The 5,798-nt window shown below is 40.7% G+C and overlaps 1 pseudogene; it reads right to left on the reverse strand.

The window, feature by feature from the left end:
* Window positions 1–2,483: 2,483 nt before the first annotated feature.
* Window positions 2,484–3,259, reverse strand: LOC148198365 (uncharacterized; annotated as a pseudogene).
* Between the last annotated feature and the right edge of the window lie 2,539 nt (window positions 3,260–5,798).

Consider the following 5,798-nt stretch of genomic DNA (forward strand, 5'->3'; position numbering starts at 1 on the left):
TAATGTCAACGTCACTCACTAAATCACTTAAACCTGATCCCTCGACGAAGAAGTCTGTCCTTAATCACCAGTTCATGAAATTCCTAGCATTCCTAGTAATTAATTGTGAAGATAAAGAGCTTTAAGATGACCAAGATTCATACCCTCATCCGTGAGAAATATTACTATTCGGAGAATTCTAAAAGAACCTGAATTGTAAGGAACCTCCCACAACTCATGCAATTCATACATCATGCTATGAATGAGTTAAACAGAGCATGTAATAAGCACAGATGAATTACTCTAACAATTAATGAAAAAACATGTTATTGAGAATCAATTGAAATACATGAGAGTTGACAAGGTTACATCATTCCCCAACAACAAATAGATTTTAGTTCACCATAGACATGATGAAACTAGATGAATAATGGAAAACCATGAGATAGCAAAACCCTAAAAGTAGAGGATGGAAGCTCCCGCATCCAAATCCACCTTCAGAGAGTGGAAGAGTGTGGTGTTGTGCTGCTCTAGCCAGAGATACAAAACATAGGACGCTTGGGTCCTTTAAATAGAGCGAAGACAGAACAAAAACAAAGCCCAGGCTCGTATCGCTGGCGCTCAAGCGCCCCACTTAGGGCGCCCGGAGCGGTGATCTTCCACGATCAAGCCTAAGAGAGGATGCCCAAGCTTCGTGCTTCTGACGCTCAAGCACCCAAAAAGGGGCGCCCGGGCTGTGAGCGGTGGTCTTCCACGCTTAAGCCTTCCAGATGGCGCCCAAGCTTCGTGCCTCCAGCGCTCAAGCGCCCCAAAAAGGGTGCCCGGGCGGTGAACGACACTCTTCTACGTTCAAGGCTCCAAAAAAGGCGCTCAAGCTTCCATCATTCCTCCTTTCTAGTGCTTTTCCAGGCCTTTTTGAGCTTCATCTTCTTAGCGCTTCATCCCTGCTTTTCATATTATCTCATTTTCAACCAAAACAAGGATAATTAGTCATAAAACCATCAAATTCAACCTCAACTCTCTTATTCACAAAACTTAACCGAAAATCATGATTCCAAGCAAGTTTCTAAGCAGAAAAGGGTGCATTTAGTATCAAAATTACATCATAAATAACGGTATTTTCAACCGTTATCACAACCCCAAACTTAGAATTTTTCTTGTCCTCAAGAAAAACAGATTGTAACTCAGCTTTTCAAAACAATCACTACAATGACTCAACATTTTTCAAAAACTGTTTCTTCGAGGAGAGGAGATCACTTTTATCAACTCAGCATACAGTTGTCAGTCAAGATGTACAGATGCCTTAATTCAATCAAAATCAATGTAATGCTCATACACTTAAACAGATTCTATTCTTAAGAATGATCAATCAACCAAGCAAAGAAGCAATCATAAATTCAAAGGACTACTCCTCACCAAAGAAAGTGTTTCACTCAAGCACTCAAAAGTGTATCACTCAAGCACTCAAAAGTGTATCACTCAACTCACAGGTGTATAGTGAGGTGTTGGTGTCTTTTTCACTCTGCTATCATAATGTCGCACAAATTAACTTTGCCTTTCATTTAACCACAATCAAACATACTCACAAGCAAGTTGTCATCACAACGACTTTTCATGGCTTGTAACTCGGCTGGGCTAAGAAGGAAATTGGTTTTTCTGGTCAGCAAAATCCTTGAGTTAACAGAGAAATTTATGATTTCATCATTCAAGCACAAACTTTCTTTCCAGCTTTCCCTTGCATTGAGCTTTTCTTTTCATTTTTCTTTTTCTTTTCATGTATTCACTGTTTAGCTTAATGTTTTTTTTTTCTTTTCCTTTCCCAATCTTTTCAGCAACCTCAAACTTGAACCTTTATCAATACTTCATAAATGTTCTCATCTTAACTCAAGGTAAAGATTTTCACAAAGCGTTTTCAAAAAGTGCGTAAGGCTCAAGGTTCAAAGGTTAAAACAATTTGTTTTCTTTTCAGTGCACAAAAATCATGTGAAAGCTAAGAAAAATAAGGGATAATAAAAGATGGCCTTGATCATATGAAATCTACTAGCAAGTAGTTCAATCACAAAAAATTTGGGCAAAATCATTCATGCTTCCAAAGCAATAGCAGTTATTCACAAAAAACTCTGAAGCCCAAAACTGACATAGATAAAATCTCAAGTCCCAAAATTCAGAAAAACACCCTGCTCAGTATCGCAATCAAATTTTACCTCAAGCACTTGTTTCATACACTGTGAGCCATCACCTGTATATCAACAAATCATGCATCATCTCAACAACAATCAACACAATAGAGCATCACAAAGCAGTACTCATCACAAAACACAGTAGTTGAACCAAAGCAGTATAATTTATCCAAGCAAAGTACAATAACAAAACAAATAATTAAAGGAAAACAATAAAAACAGAAACAAAATCAAGTCTAACAATCCAAACAATAAACAGTAAAATAACAAAGATCCTATTCTGAAACAAAAGTGGCATCCATCAGTAGATGCCAAGTACACTCATCACTCGTCATAAGAGTCCTCCTCCTCAGCCTCATCATCCTCATCCTCAGCATCCTCATCCATGGCTGAAGCTTCAGCTCTACCACCCTCCTGTGCTGGGTCAACGGGCCATGCCACATGGGCTGCAAAGTCATCCTGAGATATGAGATGTCTCTCAAGGAATGTGGACGTCAATGTCCTCAGCAATGCCTGCTCGCCCTTGTATAAGGCAGCCAATCTAGAATCAGGAAAATAATAGTACATGTCCCGCATCTGAAAAGGAGCAAAATCATGAATTGGCTCCTGGGCAGGTGGTGGTGCTCTCATGTGTTGCCTAAGCTGCTGTGGTGGTGGCACTGGGTGGCCTGGCTCATCCACTGCACAGTAGTGTGTAAAGTAAGCTGCGTCCATCTCCTTTCTTAGACGCTCTAGTGGTGGCCTAGAAACATCAATACTAGCAGCCTCAAAAAGATGGGTGACCAAGGAGGGATGTCCCAGGGTCTCTTGCTGGTTATACCGCGGGCACAACTTTGGATCTCATCGGCTATAACCTGCCCAATATTAATGTTGAGGCCCCTGAGAACACAGTAGAGGAAGATGGACCTCTGGACAATGATGTCGGACACATGGGAGCATGGTTGAATGTTGGCATGAGAAAATGCCATCCAATACTTTGCCAGAGGCGTCAGATGGGGTCTAATGATAAGGATGGGTGCCCCAGACCTTTTCCTCTGAAAGTGCCCTCTAAGCACACATGAAGTCCGCTCTACGTCCTCATAGTCAACTCCTTCCAGCATGGACGTGGCAAACTGACATTGCTCCCCCTCTCACTCTACACCAAGAAAAGTGCCAATGATGTCAGCATCAAAGGCGACCCTCTTACCTCTTACGTAGCTAAAGTAATTTTCATCCTCTCCTCCCAATGCTTTTGCATTAGTGTAGAACTCTTTGACAATGTCAACATTGGCGGTAGAGGGGTAGGTTGCCAGGTGGCCCTAGTCTCTGTTGTTTAGCACCCTTTCAAATTGAGGAGCCAAAGAAGGTATTTTGGCCACCTTCCTTTCCATCAGTAATCTCCTTCCCTCCACAACTGGGAAGTATCTCTCATGAGCAGGAGTTTTGAACTTATTTGAATAGAAATGCTCCTTCTCCTTCCTCTTTGTTCCCTGGTCTTTGGTACCAAGGGTTTTTATCCTTTTACCTGTAGATGAAACCGTTCATGCACATAGAGATTCACAAAACAAACACAAAAATCATCAAGCATTAGTTCCCAAAAATCAACATATTCTTCTCATTCAAAAAGAGGGCAAAACAGAGAGCCCTCAACATCACCTGCACAGACCCAAAAAACCAAAAAAACACTAATACAGCAATTGCCGCTCACCGCTTGGGCGCCCCTTAGGGGGCACTTGAGCGACGCGCAATGTAGAAAAGCGTGGCTTTGCTATTTTTTCTCTTCCCAAATCAATTTCAACAAAGTCCAGACCTCAATTAGAACAATTTAATTGGTCCAAACAGTGGTAAATCATGCATAGATAGTGCCAATCATCAAAAAATCAAACTTTTTCATAATATTCTTCAAAAATCAAACTTGTAAGAGCTTATAAAATTAAATGGCATGACTTACTTGGTTGGAGACAAGGAATTAGTGGAATTAGTGCACTTCAAACCTCCCCACACACCAAAACCCCAAACTTGAATGATTGGATTGTGTAAAAATGGTGAGAAAGAAGGTTTTTTGGTGTATGAATGAGGGGAAAAGTAAGGAGAGAACTTAGGAGGGGTGTTTAGGGAGGCTAGAGTGAAGGAAATCTGAGAGCGGAGGCTTGGGCGAACCCTATGGCGTAAAAAGAAGGAAGTGGGCCGAAATCCCGCTTGAGCCCCAAACTTCCACCTCTGCACTTGCGCCGCCCGGCGCGTCTCAGGGGGCGCTCAAGCGGCGAGCGACACTTTCCTACCTTAGTTTTTTGGCTTGTTTTGGGTATTCCTGGCCTTGGGTTCTCAGATTCAACTTTGAAATTTTCTATTTTCTTTTCCCTAGCTCACAAAACAACACTCAAACCAAACAATTAATCTTTCACCACCCCTCAAACATTCAATTATTATAGACTAAGCACACTAGAATTACAAAAACACAAATTAAACAGAAACAAAATTCAAATGACAAAAAATAAAGAAACAAAATAACACTTTGTAAAACACTGGGTTGCCTCCCAGCAAGCGCTTCTTTAACGTCACTAGCTTGACCCAGAAAGTTCATGTCACATCTTTTATTTTGGTGTCATCTTGCCTTTCTCCAGACCAACAGTTCTTCAGTAATTTCCTGTTCACCTTTTTGATTCTCCTGGAAATTGGAGATTCAATCCCTATCAGTCCATCAGTTCTGAGTTCTTTCACAACCCACAGCTTTTTGTTGAATCTCATTGGAATACCTGGTCTAAATTCTTCATATTTCTCCAGGGAGTCTTGATGAACACTTTTTCCTTTGCTATCTTTTTGTTCTTCTTTTACCTGTGATAGAAAATACTTTTTACCTTTCTTGCCTGGCTTGGCAACTTTAGTACTAATCTCTGGTGCATCTCCACATGCAGCTTTGAGACTAGTCTTCTTCACCTGGATTTGTTGCTCAGCATTGAAGACATTGAAAATCACCTTATCCTCTTGGTCTTTGAGTGCTATAGTTCCCTCATCAACATTAATGATCACCTTGGCCGTTTTCATGAAAGGCCTACCATAAATAATAGGCATCTCCAAATCTTCCTCAATCTCCATTACAACAAATTTCACCAAGAATATGAGATTGTCAGTTTGTACCATCACATTCTCCACCACATCATAGGGCTTTCTGATGGATCCATCCGCTATAAACAGAGTCATCTTTGTAGGCTGGACTTCAAGACCACCAATCTTTTCAAGAACAGATAAGGGCATCAAATTGATATTGGACCCTTCCCTATTTTATGGCCCTTGATAGCGCAAGGAATGGTGAAACTTCCTGGGTCTTTAAACTTAGGAGGATGTGCCTTCTGCAAGATTACACTACACTCTCCTTATACCTCAATTGTTTCCTCGTCTAGATATTTCTTTCTTTTGAGAAGTTTCTTCAAAAACTTAGCATATTCAGGAATCTGTTGCAAGACCTCTAATTGTTGAGTTATAATCTTATTTTGAGTTATACTGTTGCTTCATCAAAACCATGAGTAAGTGTCTTTCTCAACAAGCTCTTGTATCTATCCCATGCTTGCCCCAAGGTTTTCTCCACGCCTTGCCTTAAGGAAGAGATTTCCTGCTTCCCTTTGTTGATCTTTGACTGTGGGAAATATTTATTCAAGAACT

The sequence above is a fragment of the Vigna umbellata genome, chromosome 5 (genome assembly GCF_029865625.1).
Source record: "Vigna umbellata cultivar VRB3 chromosome 5, Vumbellata_1.0, whole genome shotgun sequence".
NCBI lineage: Eukaryota > Viridiplantae > Streptophyta > Magnoliopsida > Fabales > Fabaceae > Vigna > Vigna umbellata.